The following is an 18,692-nucleotide window of genomic DNA, read 5'->3' on the forward strand; positions in this document are numbered from 1 at the left end:
TTCAGGTGACAGAACGACTTAGCTTAGTTCCGCCCCTAATTTTCATGGAGAGCAAGCACCCCAGGGAGACGGGTCTTCCAACTCTCTTCCTCTTCCACCAAGCTCTCGAGAGGACTTTCGGCTCGACATATATTTGGGATGCCTGCATGCTGCAAAGGACACATCTCCATGCCTTCTCCAGGATTCGAACCCGGCTAGGTTTCCGTTAGGTTCGATACTTCGGTAGGCTTCTCTAATCACAATAACGCCACGTCTGGGCGGCTAAAATAAAGAATAAATTCTAAAAATAAAGATTTTGTATGGAAACAGCTTCTGTATTAAATAGGGAGTTTCGATAAACATCAAATTTAAATTTTAATGTGTTCCTCATTGATTCAGAAATTCTGATTTTGGAGCGTTTTTGGTTCTTCAGTAAGTTAAGCGCAAAATGTTCTACTATTTTGAACAAAAAATTCACTGAAATTTGCGGAATTAAAACTTTTATGGGGTCAAGTAAAATTTTTATTTTTCGTATTTTTATCTAATACAGAACTACTAATTATCAAAGTAAAATTTAAGTTTTTTTTCTCAGTATAGTCAAAAATAGGGAATTTTACAAAGTGATAACTCAGTAAATTCGGTACTACAAAGTGATAACTCAGGAAATTCGTCCTGAAGATTCTCTTCTGAATTTACACGTAAGAGGTTTTTATATTTACGAATTAAAACCTACTGCATAGTTTTCTGTTTGGAAATTTTTATTTTTCGGAAGTATATAAAAATAGAAGTACATATCTAGGACAAGTATTAATAAAAATAAACCACTCTTTAGGATGTTTTATCAGCATCTCTTTATCTCATTATAATAAATAATCTACCAAAATATATATAAAAAAGATAGTAATTACAAAAGCAAATTTTATCTCCCACTTAATTGCTTTTTTAAACTATAACAATACAAAAGTAATATATATGCACTCAAAAAATACCGTCTGAATTTCCTAACAGGCAAAGAAATAGAAGAAAATATTGCCTTCCCTAATAGAGATTAGCCCTTATATATTCCAGCATAAACACTAATTAGAAAAACCATTAAAATGAACTAGGACTAAACGTTATTTTATTGACAGTGATTGCGGTTTTTATGATCTACTTAGAACCATTCGCTAACAAAATACGAGTATTTGCTACTTTTATTTCGGTCGTTTAATCGGTCTACCAAACAAAACAAAAAACGAAGGTAAAGTTCTTGTAATCATGGGGATTTTACCGTGATTGTAATAATAGTTCTGAAGCTTTATAATTGATGAATAAAGTAGTTAGGTTTGGTTTAATAAGTTGCATTCCTAATCACAGCGAAAGAGCGTGGAGATTTCGGAACGGTTAAGAATAAATAAACTAATGGGGCTGGAGCTTTTCCGTTTTGTTCTTTACTGTTAAAAGAGCATTTTCATGCCACAGAAATTTAAAGTATATTTTACTATTAGTAGTGTCATAATCTTTTAGAAATTTCATTGATTAAGTTAATGGTAAAATTTACAGCGTATTATTAGCCTTGATAAAGGGAGTTTATAAGAGCTATAAAGTTGAATTGATAATTCTAAATTCGTAGCTCCTAAAAAAACATCAAAAATTATTATTACTGCAAGTTGATTATAAAAAACAAAACAAATCGATGTTAAGTGTAGCAACTACTTTTCTCTGGCATTGCACCTGTATGTATGATCTTAATACCAAGCAGTATGATAAACAACATGGGATTTTCGCTGAAATTTAAGTTATAAATTAATTGAGATCATTCCTGCCTCAGTAAGTGATTCTTCAGCATCTTTATCAAGCGTCGATAAAAAATAACTTTCAGTTTGCCGATATTTCAAATGCGAGAATGCCGCACAGACACTATACGCATACATCATCCAAGTCTTCTTAGAGATTCGAACCCAGGGCATAAGATACGGCAGGCAGCAGCGCTAACCACTGTTCCAGTCAAGGCAGATGACTTCCGGCGTGAGAGATGCATAGTATTTTATATTTCAAATGAGCGGTTTCAAAAGCCAAACCCAGATGAGAGAAAGGAAATTTCTTATGATGCCATCATAAATTAACCATAAATTAACACCAATTGGAGACTTATCTACTTGCTTAATAAAAAATGCTTCAATACATTATTCAGTACACAGATATGCATTCATTTCATTTGTTCACGAGGCTTCCAACAAATGTTTTTTTTTTTTTTTTTTTTTTTTTTTTTTTTTTTTTTTGAAGAAGAAGAAGAAAGATGTAAAAAAATTAAGAAAATGTCTATTTGGAGGTGTTTAAAAAGCTCTGAAGTCTTAATGATTTTCTCTCTTTTATACGACGTGCTTTTGTGCCGTAAGTGGAAGCACGTCCGACTGGCAACCAAGAGGTCAGGAGCTCAAATCCCTGTGAGAGCACTGTACATTTTTCACGTCTCCCTCTCCGTAATAAAATGTCTTAATGGTCTCTGCAAAAAAAATTATCTTTCGCAATAATAATCTTTGGCTAAAAATAATCGACGGCGACAAAACTCCCTTAATTATGACATTATTTTTCACTTGTATCATCCTTATGGATGTAAGAATTCAGAAAATGTATTTCATTTAATAATATTGTACCTTTTGTGGTGTCTTAATTTGCTTTTCTATAGCAAGAAACTTTTGCTTCACCTGGGAAGAATAAATAAATAAGAAAAGACGAAACTTATGTATTGTATTTAATAATGTTTATATTTCACTTAATAATGTTTATATTTATCTAAATTTAAATAACTTTAGAGAATTTAATTAAAAAATTTATGTTATTAATTTTGAGAATTAAATTTGAATTAAAATTTTCAATTTGAAATTTTGAGAAACCTTTCTCAGATGAACATTTTTGGTACATGTGTTTATGCATATATTAGTAAATCTGCCTGTGAATTCATTTGTTTATTTATGCATTTATAAATGCATGAATCTTTCTTCTTAATTTAAGCGTTTATTAAATATAAATTAGGTATTATTTTTTTTCGTGTTTCAAGATAAAATTGAAAATTTTTTAGTTTTTGAAGGATAAATTAAAGTTATAATATGTAATTATAAATGTATAAAGTAAAGTATAATCATAATTATTAGTCCGAAGGGGCTTTGTCCCTGAAGGGCTATTGTTTTCGTTTTGCGATTTTGCATTGAATTGCTATAAATGTCCGTTTCACTTTTGAAACTGTTGCCACCAAATGTTAGAATCCTGCATTATATTTGAAGAAATTAAATAATGAAAAATCTGCATAAATGTAGGTATATTTCTCGCATTGTGATAAAACAACGATACCTAGAGCCATCGAATTTTGAATGACGTCATCCTCCTACGAATATGGGTATGTGAAAGACTAAAGTTGAAATTCGGAATTTGTTTTATTATCGATTTCACATTTTGTAAAACTTTAACGAATTTTTGAATAACAAACTCAGCGATTTAAAAGCGAGCGATGGCAGCACTGTACGAGGGGGGGGAGCAATCTTTTTATCTCTAGCTAGCGGAACTGTGTATCGAAAATTCTAAAGATAGGCCCATTTTAAAATTATTTTGTGACATTGCTATTGAACTGAATTTTAGGGTTTAAATGCAAAGAACACGATATTTAATAAATAAAGGTAACACACAAAATGTTAAGAAAATGCCCCTTTGGACTTAATTTAAAATCTGAAACCTTTCAGATTTTTTATTTATTTATTTATTTTAAATATAAAATTATAATTAAAAAAATTAAAAGCTCTCAGATTTTATAATATGCCCAAAGGGGCATTATATTAACGTTTTGTGTGTTACCCTTATTTATTAAATATAACGTTCTTCGCACTTAAACCCTAAAATTCAGTTCAACAGCAATATCACAAAATATTTAAAAGAGCATATCTTTAGAATTTCCGATACACAGACTCGCGCGCTCGAGATAATGTTTTTTCGTGCAGTGTTGCCATTGCTTGCTTTGAAATCATCGAGTTTGTTAATCAAAATTTCGTTAAAGTTTTACGAAATATGAAATGGGTAATAAAACAAACTCCAAATTTCAAATTTGAGCTTCCAGATGCCCATATTCGAATGGAAGACTACGTTATTCAAAATTTGGTGTCTCTAGGTACCGTTGCTTTTTCACATTGCGAGAAACTTACATGCGTTCATGCAGATTCTTCATTTTTTAATTTCTTTAAATGTAATGCAAGGCTCACAAAATGTAGTGCAAGATGTTGTAAGGTAGTTCTCCCGCCTTCCTAGCGTGCCTTCGTGGTATAGTGGTCAGCACACTGAGCCGGTATTCAGAGATCAGCGGTTCGATTCCCGGCGAAGGCGCTGCATATTTTTCAATCTCTCTTGCTTCCAAAAAAGCCTAATTTCTCTACAGTGAACCCCGAACTAAAAGGGTGTTGGATGATGATTCTCCTCGCTCAGGATTTGGCGATTGGGTCTCCTAAAAAAAAACCCAGTAGCCCTTTGAAAGGGGGGGTATGTAAGGTAGTTCTCCCACCTTCCTAGCGTGCCTTCGTTTTGCAGTAGTCAGTGCACTGAGCCGGTATTCAGAGGCCCGCGGTTTGATTCCCGGCGAAGGCGTTGCGTATTTGTCAATCTCTGTTGCTTCCAAAAAATCCTAATGTCTCTACAATGTAATGCAAGAATTTATTTGGTGGCAAGAATTCAAGAATTTATTTGGTGGCAAGAATGCAAGAATTTATTTGGTGGTAAATGTAATGTAAGAATTTATTTAGTGGCAATAATTTGAAAAGTGAAACGCCGTTTTATAGTTGATGATGCAAAATGACAAAATGAAATTAATAGCCCTTTTATGCAAATTGCCCCTTTAGGCTAAAAATATCGTTGCGTTTAGCTTGGAATAAATAAAATATTATTGTCTGGTCTGGTACATTTTATAAATCGGAGTTAAACATCGAATATTAAAAAAGAATAACAAAATCTTTTAAATTTGCAATTGATGTGTTGAAAAGTGATAAGATACATTTTCCCCAGCAAAGCTAATTGCAAACAGAAGTTGAAAAACGTGAGTATGTCAAATATTTACCATTTTCAGTAAAATATAATTAATAAAATACGCAAGCAAATTTAATTTAGCTAAGAAATCCTAAAATCATCTTTTTAGACATCATTACTTACAAAAGCTCGAATTTTAACTTGCAAATCCTGTGTATGTAAAAATCTTAAATGAACATTTTAACATTTTCCACTTGTTTTAGATACTGTTTCTGTAAATCTTAGAATTCAGAGAAATAGAGGGAAACAATATGAAGAACCGTAAACTTTCTGCTGCGTATGAGAGCGAGATAAAGAGAATATTGTTAAAAAATCGTCTGTGGCTCTCTTTTAGTGCTCATGAACATGAGCATAAATGTGTTTTTCTAAATAGAAGTCAGTAAATTCCAACTTTTCTTTCTGTGATTTTTATTTCTAAAAAGTCAGGTAAGTAACATTTTTAAAGAATTGCCACTAGTGATAACATTCTTCTTTAGAACTTAAAAGTTCTTTACCAAAATAAAAGATACCAAGTGAAATGTTATCTGCCTTTTATTTTAAGTTATTCTTTTGTAAAATCCTTCAAAAGAAACTAAGAAAGGGTTGTTATCTGCGCCTTTTTCTTTTATATCGTTGGAAATGATACTAGCTTATGTTTACGTGCACCCGCAGGTAAGTTTACCTCTTTTGCACTTTGCTCCGTATTCTTTTGTGAACGTTAAAGTATTCGATGCTGAAGATTTATTTAAACTGAAAATAAATTTTAAATCAGAGCTACTTTAGAACCGTACGATTCGTTTATGGAAACTCTATCTCGTAATCAGTACCATTATAATTAATTATGCTTTTAAAATACGGGGTTCATGGTTATGTATGGATGTATTTTGAGAAATTCTTCTGCGTGAATATAATTGGGTAAAATATACACTGAAGTGATAAAAGTCATGGGATAGCAATATGCAAATATACAGATGGCAGTAGTATCGCGTAGAAAATGTATAAATGCGAAGTGCTTTGCCAGGGCTTTCATTTGTGTTCAAGTTATTCATGTGAAGAGGTTTTGACGTGATTATGGCCGCACGACGAGAATTAACAAACTTTGAACGCGGAATGGTAGTTGGAGCTAGACGCATGGGTCATTCCATTTCGGATATCGTTAGGGAATTCAACATTCCGAGATCCACAGTGTCAAGAGTGCCGAGAGTAACTAATTTCAGGCATAACATCCCACCATGGACAGCGCAGTGGCCGACCACCTGCACTTAACGACGGAGACCAGCGACGTCTGCGTAGAGTTGTAAGTGTTCACAGACAAGCAACACTGTGTCAAATAACCGCAGAAATCAATGTGGGACGTACGAGGGACGTGTCCGATAGGACAGAGCGGCGAAATTTGTCTTCCTTGGGCTATACCAGCAGAAGACTTACTCGAGTGCCTTTACTGACAGCACGACATCGCCTGCAGCGACTCTCGTGGGCTCGTGAGCATATCGGTTGGTCTCTAAACGAATTGAAAACCGTGGCTTTGTCAGATGAGTCACGATTTCAGTTGGTAAAAGCTGATGGTAGCGTTCGAGTGTGGCGCAGACCTCACGAAGCCATGGACCCAAGTTGTCAACAAGGCACTGTTCAAGCTGGTGGTGGTTCCATAATGGTCTGGGCAGTTTTTACATGGCATGGAGTCGGTTCTCTGGTGCAACTGAACCGATCATTGACTGGAAATTGATACCTTCAGTTACTTGGAGATCACTTTTACAGCCATTCATGGACTTCACGTACTCAAACAACGATGGGATTTTTATGGATGGCAATGCGCCATGTCACCGGGCCACAATTGTTCGCGATTGGTTAGAAGAACATTCTGGAGAATTCCAGCGAATGATCTGACCACCTAGATCGCCCGACATGAATCCCATCGAACATTTATGGGACATCATTGAGAGGTCAGTTCGTGCCCAAAACCCTGCACCGTCAACACTTTCACAATTATGGACGTCTAGAGAGGCAGCATGGCTCAATATTCCTGCAGGGGACTTCCAACGACTTGTTGAGTCCATGCCACGTCGAGTTGCTGCACTTCGTCGGGCAAAAGGAGGACCGACAAAATATTAGGAGGTATCCCATGACTTTTGTCACTTCAGTGTATGTTACAGTACATGGAATTTGCTTTAATTGAAGGGAGTAACTGAGAGAAACTTGCAGTTTTCTTTTAAGGATATCAACAGTAGATCATTTAATGTATTACAGCCAACAGGAAGTGGACAGATGTGTATTTTAATTATTAGAGTTACTGAGTGTTGGACGTGTATAAAAAATTATATGTCTTCATAAATAATGCAAAAAAGAAGATAGCTGTTTAATTGAGATAAAACCTTTGAGGTCTTTTTGCCTTGCAGCCATATGCGAATTAAGCTTATTTCTGAAAGCTCTCGTTTAGATTTTTCATAGCGCTAAAATTATTTATAGTATAATTATAAATGTTCATAGTATTGTAATCTTACCTTCTTTGGAAACATAAACTTCTTCAGACTCAAATCTGAATAATAAGCGATACTTATTGCTATTTTCACTAAGAAAAGAAATAAGAGAAATGAAATGAGAAGCGCGTAAAAGACTCTTTTATTAAACTCAGGTAATTTTACAAGAAGGCACTTCTTGTGCTTGCAAAACCAGCCAGCGTTTACGACGTAACTCATAAATCATGAATGCAAACTTAAGCTGAGTCGTGATTCAGCCAAAGGATACACAGCAAGAATATGCACAAGTTGGCTCCAACTTAGTATCCACGTGACAAGCTTAATGGCGAGAATAACGCAAGGCCGCAGGCAGCTATCGAAGAGATTCAATTTGTAGCGTGACTTTCAGCAGGCGGAACACGCTCTGATTTACCTATCTAAACCCTTCCTTTAAATTGTATCTCTTTCTGTTTCATTTGAATACATTAAAATTTGCATTTTGACAGGAAAACCGAAAGCGATAAAATAACTGGTTTATAAAAATAAATGGATCCTTACAGTATAATTATGTATATTCTAAACTCCCTCCGAGCGTTACGAGTTTAGCCCTGAAATTTCAAAGTTCCTCAAAATGTCATGAATAAGTGGTATTTTCTTGATTTTAATTAAAAAATGAATCTCTCATTCTGTACCTTGATTCCTTTTCTTCCAATATACATCCAAACCGAAATCAAATACATTAAAAGCTAGCAGAAATTTTCATTTGTAATGAACATAGAAGGCAGTATTCTATACGGAATGTTGCGGCCGTAACGCTGAGAGGGTTAAGCAGATGTGTTATTAAAAACATAAAATATATTATTCAGAGGTATATATAGTTTTATTGCGCAATTTGTTACACAGATTACAATATATTTTTATGATTTGAAATATAAATTAAAGATCTTCTACCTCAAGATTGGCAATAGCCTGCGTGTATTGTAGTTTGCCAGCCCAAATGTGTTATTAATATCATACAGAAACTAGACTGCAAACATGTATGGCGTCTAAAACATATTTTAGAAGTTGTGCTATGGAGTGAAACTTCTGATAGTAAAACGTGGGGCGAAATAATCGCATCAAAAATTGTGATAGTATTACAGTATGAGGTACAACTGAAACGTAGTATTTCTATGAGCTTAAAGCTTGACGCCTAATACAAGAGAATGATATTCATAAAGGTTTACATGATAATTCATGGAAATGCATTATCCTTCTGAAGACATAAAAAGTGTAGCAAGATCATTATGTGTATCTGTCGGTGCTTTAACAACAAGCTTTAAACGTTTTTATCGATTCGAATATCGTGCAAATTTACATCACATCAACATAACTAGGGAAACAACAACGCGGGTTTTAAAAAAAATGTGTACGGACGTTGATTGTATTAGAAATTGGCTCTGGCAATTATAGAAGAGATTTTTAGAGTTACTAAAAGTGTATTCTTTCTGAATATGTTTCCATAGTAACTTACATGCCAAAAAATATGCTAATTTCGTTGAAGATTGGTATTACCAACAACAACAGATGTTGAACGCAAACGAAACTGTATTTTAGTATATGGAGAATTTTCAGAAACGATATATAAGCCTAAAGATTGAATGGTATAAAATTAGCCGCATCTTTTAAAACAAGAGGCAATGTTTTTTGGAAGAAATGCTATTAAGAATTATAAATTTGAATGTATTTTGGCTTATCGCTGTTATTGTGGTGACGAATTCTTCTGGTTTGAATATTGTAATCAACTATTGGAAATAACACATAAAGAATGAAAGCCATTGACTATCAAAACTTTGCCCATCTCTGGTAAATTCATAATTTATTGCATTTCTATCTTTTGGATAATTGACAAATTCAACTGGCACAATGGAAATTAGTTGAAATGATAACTAATTACAGGAAGGGTACACATTTCCTTTGCAGCTAGCATTCTTCTGTAAACATATGAAAATAAATCATATTAAGTATAATTTGTTCAAAGCTGGTTGCTAATATCGTTTAATTATGGGTACACCACGGTCAGCAAACAAGACTATGCTCTTCCCAGTACCCGAGTTCATTGATGTCACTTGATTTATGTAATGGAAGAAACGGAGATACAAAGAAGGTAGGAGTACTTGCTTTGGAGCAAGCTATGAGTCAGTGACGTCAGGTGCTCAAAGATTTCTAGTCGGAAGGAGAAATCCTTGTAGTTAGGTCGATATACTGGAGTTTGGTGAATTAAAATAGGCACTTCAAAAAGGCCATTGCCAGCATTCCCATATGCAATCGCCACTCGCGTCTTCTTCGGTGCATATTTTTTTTCTCCCACCTGATTTGGGACTAGAACTGAAGTCAGCCTTCGTTCACACGCTTTTCACGAAGCAGAACATGGAAATAAGGGGAAACATTAAGCGATTCGATCTTTTTTTCGCGGCTCTTGTTACGAGTCTAATCGGGCAGCGAAAAGCAACCTTGTGGTCCATATTTTAAAATAACAGAATATAGCCTAGGTTGTTTATTATGTCAAAGCAAACTGAATTTATTTGTTTTAAGAGGAATATAGTTAAACGAAGGAGTTCCGAACAGAGAACTGGCTCATATTAATATTATATGTGAGAAAAACTACAAAATCCCATGCCAGTTAAACAGACCTTCAATCTATAGGAACCGAACCCTAGACCGACTGTTAAGCTCTGATTTGTTCAGAAGTTAGTTTCGTTGGACGATTTCGGACTAATGGCTCATATATATGTGGTGTGGTGTATTTAATTATGGCAAAGCACACTAGGGCTATCTGCCTAGGGGGAGGGATGCCTTTCGTGGAGGACTTTCTAAGGGAAACTGGCTCGTATACACGTTACACATGGGGAAAACCACGAAAACGCCCATGCAGCCAGCCCGTTTGCGGGATTCGAACCTCGGACCGAACTACCACTGTTCAGCGACTTTACCGCTCGGCCGCTGGTGGGCCATATATATGTGGAAAAAGTGCTTAGTTCAAATCATAATTAAACAATATTATTGCGTGCGTACAGGTTCGTAATAGAATGAATGCACAAGTCTGATTAAAAGTTAATAAAATTTATTCTTATAGCAAGAAATAAAACAAAATACTGAAATTTTCCCTCACAGATATTCGTACAGTATTACAATATCACATAGTAGTTATATTTTAAATTACTAAAACATTAAATAGAACACAGTTCAAAGCGCAGAAAAAGCTAATTCCATCTAACCGAGAATTTGCTACAGTAAACAACAACAATTATTTAAACAACTAAACTGAAATGTTTTTCTCCGGGTTTTTAAAGCTTTTTAATCGTGTACGAGAACATTCTGGTAATTTTGATTTTCTCGAGATTTCTGGAAAGCAAAATCGTAGAATTACAGTTACAGCTAACACGCACTTGCATTTATCCAATTTAAATATAAATTACGAGGTATCTATTTATTAAATGCGCGTGCTCCTTTACTTTTACTTTTTCAGCGTAGCTTTCTCTTAAAACTCGTCACGTGCTGCATTGCACGGGTAAATGAAACATTTTAATTACAGTTCTACTAAAAATAGAAAACTAAATACAAAATCCGTAACCACGTGTTTTTGCTATAGTTGTTTTATTAAATTGGAAACTTTGGAAGAAATTAAAAGCTCATTATCGACGTTTTTCATGGCCGATCTTATTCTATTTTAATAGTAGAGCATCAGTTATGCGAAATAACTGGAACCGTAACCCTCTCGAATAATCAAAAGCTCGGTTAATAATAGATATATATTCAAAAATCATGCCAATTGTTTGTTCATCTAGATTTTTTGAAATTGATTATTTGAAATTCCAAAAATAAGTGCGCACATATTACTATCAACATTTTGAAAAACTTTCTTGTTAATAAATTAAATTGTTGCCTTCTATGAAACATGCAAGATTTTATTTCGTGATGAAATATTCGTTGAAAACTCGGGAATAAGAAACTCCATCAAAATTTATGCAAATTGGGAAATTTTATCAAATTTCTTACGTGCAGTTTTATTCGACGACGTTATTTAAAAAAAATACTCTTTTATTTTAGTTGCATGACTGTATCAGCCACTGCACAATTAAACCGGTGTTTGACCTGCAAAAGATCCACAGGAGATCAAGATGTTTGTGTATAAAGGCTTTGTTTAAGGCCTAAATATGGTTAATTGTCCCAAATTCCGTTTGTGTTTCATATTTACCATCTGCATCTTTTTATCTTTTCACGGACGGCAGGGCAGCCGATCCACTAGAGCAATTAGATTGAAAGCCAGATGGCCTAGCTAACAGAATTAACTTTGCTACAAATGTTCCTGCATTGCACGTTTCCTAGGTCTTTGCTTGGCGGAGATGCAAATAAACTGTTGTATTTCGGTCCTTTTCAAACGTCACAACGTTTTCAATGAGTCCTTAAAACACTTTGGTGTATTTTGTGCAAGATGAGTGCTTTGACAAGTGCTGATTTGTGCAAACAAGTGTGTTGGGCTGTAGACCCTATTGAAAAGACTAAGTCGCGAATTCTCGCTAGGTCTTGGAAGAACTGATGACTGCAGAAGAATGTTTAATTAATTTTTTATTTGAACTAAACTTAACAGAAACGCACTCATTCAGTGCTCACAATCGACCACCACTTGTGGGGCTAAGTAACTTAAGGTATCTGCCTACGTTCGGAGCACTTTTTTTTAAAAACATAGAATTCTGATGAAATATATATTTATTTAGTCAAAATATGATATCAAATCATGAAAATAGGTAAATTTTTAGGAATATTTTTATAAATTTTTGAAATATATGCAATTTTATGCAAATTTTTAGGAGAATTTAACACTTACGTTAAATGCCGTATATTTTTTCTCACAGCATATATTTCAATTTTTTTTATACTGTATACTAGTACAACACTTATCTGTGTTATGAACTAAAATGTATATGATATTTCTAAAATTTACCAAAATATGTGTAATTACATGAAAAAACACAGATTTTTGTAAAATATTTCTTATCGTTTTATATAGAAATACTTATAAAACAATCAAATTAATAAATATTACTTAGATTGTAGCTTAAAACCTAATAAATAATAGATAAAACACTTTAGTGAAATTTAATAGAGATATCTTTAGAACATTTTGAGTAATTACATTTCTTGTATGTAAATCACTAGAAAAATTAGTTTTTCAGAAAACGCATTTAAAGATTTCACATTAACCGAAAAACTGTTCTGTTGTATTTACACACTTAAAATTCTCCACATTTGTACATCACACCCTCCATATCTTTATACTTAAGTAATTTTGATTTCCTATTTGATTTTAATTTTTTTCTGGCTATTTTCGAAATGAGCGACGAATGAATTTTCGAGTTCTTTATTCTTTCGTTATCAATTCCAAAGTAATTTTTAATCATTTCTTGTTCAATTGATATGCCTAAATGTTCAAACACAGGAAGTAATCCAAGATACCCTGAATTAAAATTAAAACGGCTATATATGCACCCAGCAACATAGTCTTTATACCTAATTGCAATGTTGCCAAACCCAGTTAAAAAAACCGCAATGTTGCCAGTCCCAGTTCAAAGAATTAAGGCAAATAATTATTGCCAGAAACAAAAAAAAGTACCCAGAATTAAAATGAAATGTTTTAGCACAATTTTACACACAAACAGTTAAAAAAAAACACGGATAACAACATTGTTTACCTTTAAACTGAGCCTTTTAAATGGCACTTCCGGTCTTTCTGCTTTCACTTCCAAGTGCAGCTAATTGGCTATACCTTCTCTTCTAATTATCACAAACGTAAAAATGAACCATTTTCGGAATCCTACAAAATTGACCTTTCAAATTGGGCAATAAAAAAAAATCGAATTTTTTCGCCGAAATCGTTTTTTTAACGTAGGCAGATTACCTTAACAGATAAATAAGATGTACACTGCTCAAAAAAAAAAAAAAAAAAAAAAAAAAAGGACAGTTCTATATCTCCCGTTCTACTGGGCCAATTGACAAAATTCAAATTGCGTTTTTCATGTTTCGAAAGCGCGACTTAGAATATATATTAGATTTATATATGGCATTGTTCTAACGTAGGTATTTTGACACAACATCGGTGTTTTTCTAAAATAATATATCAACTTTTTCCATATTTCGATTCTACGACTCAAAGTATGCCTAGGTATTAAATTTTGTAAAATTTGGTGCGAAATTTACGGAGAAATTTAAAAATCTATCTTGGCACAATTTTTTTCAGTTTTCGCCAAGAAGAATTCACTTGGCGAACTTCTTAATATGTGGTAAACAATTTTCCTTTCCCTTCCATTATGCCGGAGCGAAAAAAAAAAGGTACCTCGTTTCTACCTTTCGTACATTGTAAGTGAACGGAAAAAAACTCACATCGTTTCTACTTCCAAATAATTTTAGCAAAGTGTCTACACATTTGATGTTTTATCGCTTTCAACAACTATGCCAAATTTCAAAACGCACCAGTATGTAAATTCAGGTATAGCTTTGGAAAGTTTTGAGAAAAAACTGTAATTTTTTGCAGGTAGGCTTAGAAATACGTCTTAAGATGATGGTAAAATTTTTTAGATTATAATTGAAAACTTTTTGTGAAAAGTTTAATAAAAATTATTTAAAAATACAAATTTTAAAAATAAATCATAAAAAATGGGTGAATTGTATTTGGAAGGAACCTAAATTTCGAAATGTGAAAGGAAGAATCAAATGAGTTTAATAAAAAAGAGAGATTAATAAATATATACCAAACTCAATTAACATTGAGGAGCTAACATTTTGAGAGCTAATTTTTTAAAAACTACTCGTGCGAGTTTGTGAAAATTTGGCAGTTTGGGGTAATTTGAGTCGTAGAATCGAAATATGGAAAAAAATGGGTATGTCATTTCAGAAAAAGTCCGATTTTCTGTCAAAATACCTATATGAGAACAAAACTGTATATAAATTTAATACATATCCTAAGTCGCGCGCTTTCGAGACATGAAAAACGCAAGTTGAATTTCGTCAATCGGCTCAGTAGAACGAGAGATATAAAACTGTTCCTTTTTTTTTCTTTTTGCGCTGTGTACAATCACAATAAAGTAAGTCACCCTTTTTTTTATCTAAATCTCTAAATCGGCAGCAAACAGCAAAGCCAACCTAGAATATCAATATAAAGAGAGTAGATAAGCACCAACTATACACGTACAAAGTTACTTCAAACGCAAGGCCATGAATTCGGAATTAACTCTCTTACTACGAAGTCTTATTCGAAATTCACTTAGATTTATATACATGTTATTAAAATTTACATTCAGGCAGGAAACTGAAAGCAGAAGGAAAAGGAAAGTTTCTAGAACCAAAAATAATTAGTTAAAATAAAATTAGGTAAACACAAAATATGAAAATAAAAAATAAAGTAACCACCCACCAAACCTCGGGGTTTCGAAACATCCAAAAAGATTTTTTTGTAGATTTGTACTCTTTTTTTTTTTTAGATAATAAAATACATATTCTGAGATATTTCTATAGCTGTTGCTTTTAAACCCGTTAGTGTTTTTAGCACCTCAGAGGTCTGCCCTTGCTTTTTACCCCAAAAGTACTATTAGTTTCTAAAAAACGATATGCTTGTAAATGTGTACTATTTTAGATAATACAGTACATGGTCTGAGATATTTCTATAGCTGTTTTTGCTTTTAAACGCGATGGTGTTTTTAGTACTTCAGAGTTCTGGCCTTGCCCGAAAGAACTATTAGTTTCTAAACGAAGATTTTGCGTCCTCCAGTTTAAACAGCTGTATCACTTTTCAAACTATTGCCACCAAATGTTATCACTCTGTATTATGTTTAACCGAAAGGGGGCGATTTGCCCAGAAAGACTATTAATTTCGTTTTGGCATTTTGCGTTGATTCACTATAAATGTCGGTTCACTTTTCAGGTTATTGCCACCAAATATTAGAGCCCTGTATTATATTTAAAGAAATTAAATAATGAATTATCTGAATAAATGTATGTATGTTTCTCGCATTGTGATAAAACAACGGTACCTAGAAACCACAAAGTTTTAATAACGTACATTTCCACCCAATTATGGGCATTTGGTATCCCGAATTTGGAATTTGTTTTATTATCTATTTCATATTTTATAAAACTTTAACGAATTTTTGATTAACAAACTCAACGATTTGAAAACGAGCAAGTGGTAACACTGTACGAAAAAAAAACATTTTAATCTCCAGCGCTCGAGACTTTGTATCGGAAATTCTAAAGATAGGCTCATTTTAAAATTATTTTGCGATATTGCTATTCAAATGAATTTTGTTGTTTAAGTGCGAAAAACATGATATTTAATAAAGAACGGTAACACGCAAAACGTTAAAAAAACGCCCCTTTGAGCGTAATGTAAAAATATGAACACTTTTAGATTTTTTCTAAATTAATTAAATTATTAAGATACAATATCACGCCGAACAACAAATCGTTTTGCCAAACCATCGAAACTAGTCCTGTGAAAATTTGAAAATATAACGCTGATTTTTGTGGTTTGACTTCTGAATTAGTAATTAAATGATATTTTTATTTTTCATGAAAAGAATACTTTCGTGAGAAAGTCTTTGTAAAAGAATTTTTTCCTGTGATTTTATTTACCAAAAGTATCTTCATACTTCATTCGTTTTATTTTGTGTTAGTTTAGAAAATAAATAAAGCTTTATTCAATAACTTCGTACCGTAAATTCCATTTACTCAAAAAGCTAGTAAAACTTTTATATCAAGGGGAATAAATCTGACATAAATGTCGGATACGGAATTATTGTTTCTGAATAAATAAAATCGTCTGTGACATATTGTATGGATCCTTCGTTAGTGTGGAAAAACCACCAATCAGAGAAGAATGATAAATGATGATGAAAAGAATCATTTATATGCCATAACTGACAATAAAGAAAATAAATGAAAGTAGGTCGATCGAATAAAATCGGAGGTAGTACCAGTGATAAAGTAACAGAAGACAAATCTTTTTTTTTACAGTTATCCATTTTAAAATGAGATGGTTTTGAACCTGAGAAGTATCAATTACCTAAATGAATGGCTGAGCACTTGCAATATATTTGAATAGTTCTGGAACAGTGATTTGTTACCGCAGAATTTATTTTAAAACGCTGTAATGGGCAATATGTTTTATAGAGTTTATTCTAAAATATCCTGCAGAGGATGTGTACCTTTTAAAATTATGTTACATAGTTTTAATTTATTCACTTGTTAACCTGTTATATTTTAATTTATCAAATATAGTGGCATCCGATAAACTATTGTATATCACACTTTGGATACATCCAGCAACTCATATGTGTTTCTGATCGACTGTTTTCACATGCTTCGGTATTCCAGCGAGCAAGCTCACTGCATGGCTGTTTTCATCGTTCCTTTCATGTGCAAAATGAAAGTTTTCCTCAGAACGTCTTTTATGAAGGCTTCTTCCCTTCAGAGAAACCCTTGCATCTAATTAATTAAACAAATAAATTCGTTAAAAAAGAGCAGATTTAAATTTAGACATGGTATTTTAAATCTTAAAAATGGAAAATAATTACTTAGAACTTTGTTATTAGTAATTAGTTGTCAATAATTTGCTCCAACTAATTTTAAAATTGCTATTTTCGCCTTATAATTTTTTTCTGGTCGTCTAACTTTCGTTGAGGTTTAGCAATCTTCAGTATAAATTTGTATCGATTGGGACAAAATTAACATAAGTTTCGAGTTGAGATATATATTCAGAAATGTATATTCGACTTGAGGTATATAGAGAAATATAAATGTTATAATAAATTAGTGTCACTATCGCAACATAGAAAACAAACGAACATCAAACGATACATGTTGGTTAGAGAGAATTCTACTTAGGTTCAGATAGAAATCTTAAAAAGATTTTGTGCTAACGTTATATTTGTGCTTTATTTTTTTCAGCATGTTAACTTTTTTTAATGGATTATACTCCTGATTATTGGTAAGCCTGAAGATATTTAAAACTTGCGAATGAATCTCTTGTAAGTTCTTTTATTTCAAAACTTGAATTTAAATGTTTGTAAAGACTGCTGACTTGTCTTCTATTTGTGTTGTAACTGAGCTAAGCAAGCTGTTTAACTTATTAAATAAAGACTTTACAGTTGTTCTAACTTATTCTTTAATAAAACTGTGCTAGGAGGATAGTGTACTCAAACGCCTTAGCTGTGCTAAATGCACGACATGTCAATAAATAAACAAAATTAATATGTGAACATGTTAGATACAATGAAACTATAATCATCAGATGTATATACTGAAATCCTCATATTAAAAATCTTTCCTTAAATTAAAAATAACCAGTAATAATAATAATTTTATTCCTCTTATTATTGGTTATCCAGACTATTTTTGAGATGTTCCTCCATTTCAACAAACTCAGAGACAATCGAGTCGTAAGTGCTATTTATTGAGAAAAGTAAGACTAATTTGCATTTCTTGATTTGACTGAAATGAACTATTGCAACAAACTTCTCGAAGGATCATAATAAAATTACTGAATGCTATTAATATTGTAAAGACTGGCTTATATTATTTTTAAAGTTTTGTATTTTATTTGTAATATTATTATGCAGTTTAAAAATAGGTTCTATGCCAACACAATTACAAATACTCATAATTTTAAAACGAACATTCAGATATTTCCTTATTCATGTCTATCCAGTTCATAAACGTACTAAAATTATGAACATTCGATCGGATAATCAGTATATAATACTTAAAAATTCAAAATATTCCTTGAATGAATTTATTAATAATTCTAACTATAATTTCGATAATCTAAAAACAAAATCATCTTATAACCATTAATAGTATCAAAATCTGTAACTAAAAAAGTTTTGCAAGAATAAGAAAAGTTAAATAATAAATGCATTCAGGTGATAATGGAATGGAGAAAGATTGCATTTGTTTCTTATTTGTTGCCATCTGTTACGCAATATTAAATTAAAATGTGTTTTTTCGTGACTAGTTATGACCATGTTAACGGCAAAATGAACTTAATAGTCAGAATCGTGCATACGTACTTGCTATTTATGATCTTTTTAGAAGCTGTAAGTAATCAAAATCGTAAAAACAACCTTGTATTTAGCGTAAGTATAATGAAACACTCAATCGATTTCGAGGGCAGCTAAAGGTCCCTCCTCATCAGAAGAAAGA

General features: G+C 32.6%; 1 protein-coding gene across 1 annotated transcript in view; it reads left to right on the forward strand.

Moving 5' to 3' along the window:
• The window catches only part of MCU (mitochondrial calcium uniporter), a 757,559-nt gene that overhangs the window by 444,299 nt on the left and 294,568 nt on the right, over positions 1-18,692 (forward strand). The gene's annotated exons all lie outside the window — the stretch shown is intronic.

The sequence above is a fragment of the Stegodyphus dumicola genome, chromosome 9 (genome assembly GCF_044657685.1).
Source record: "Stegodyphus dumicola isolate Sdum_Otavi_A_Nest chromosome 9, ASM4465768v1".
Lineage (NCBI taxonomy): Eukaryota > Metazoa > Arthropoda > Arachnida > Araneae > Eresidae > Stegodyphus > Stegodyphus dumicola.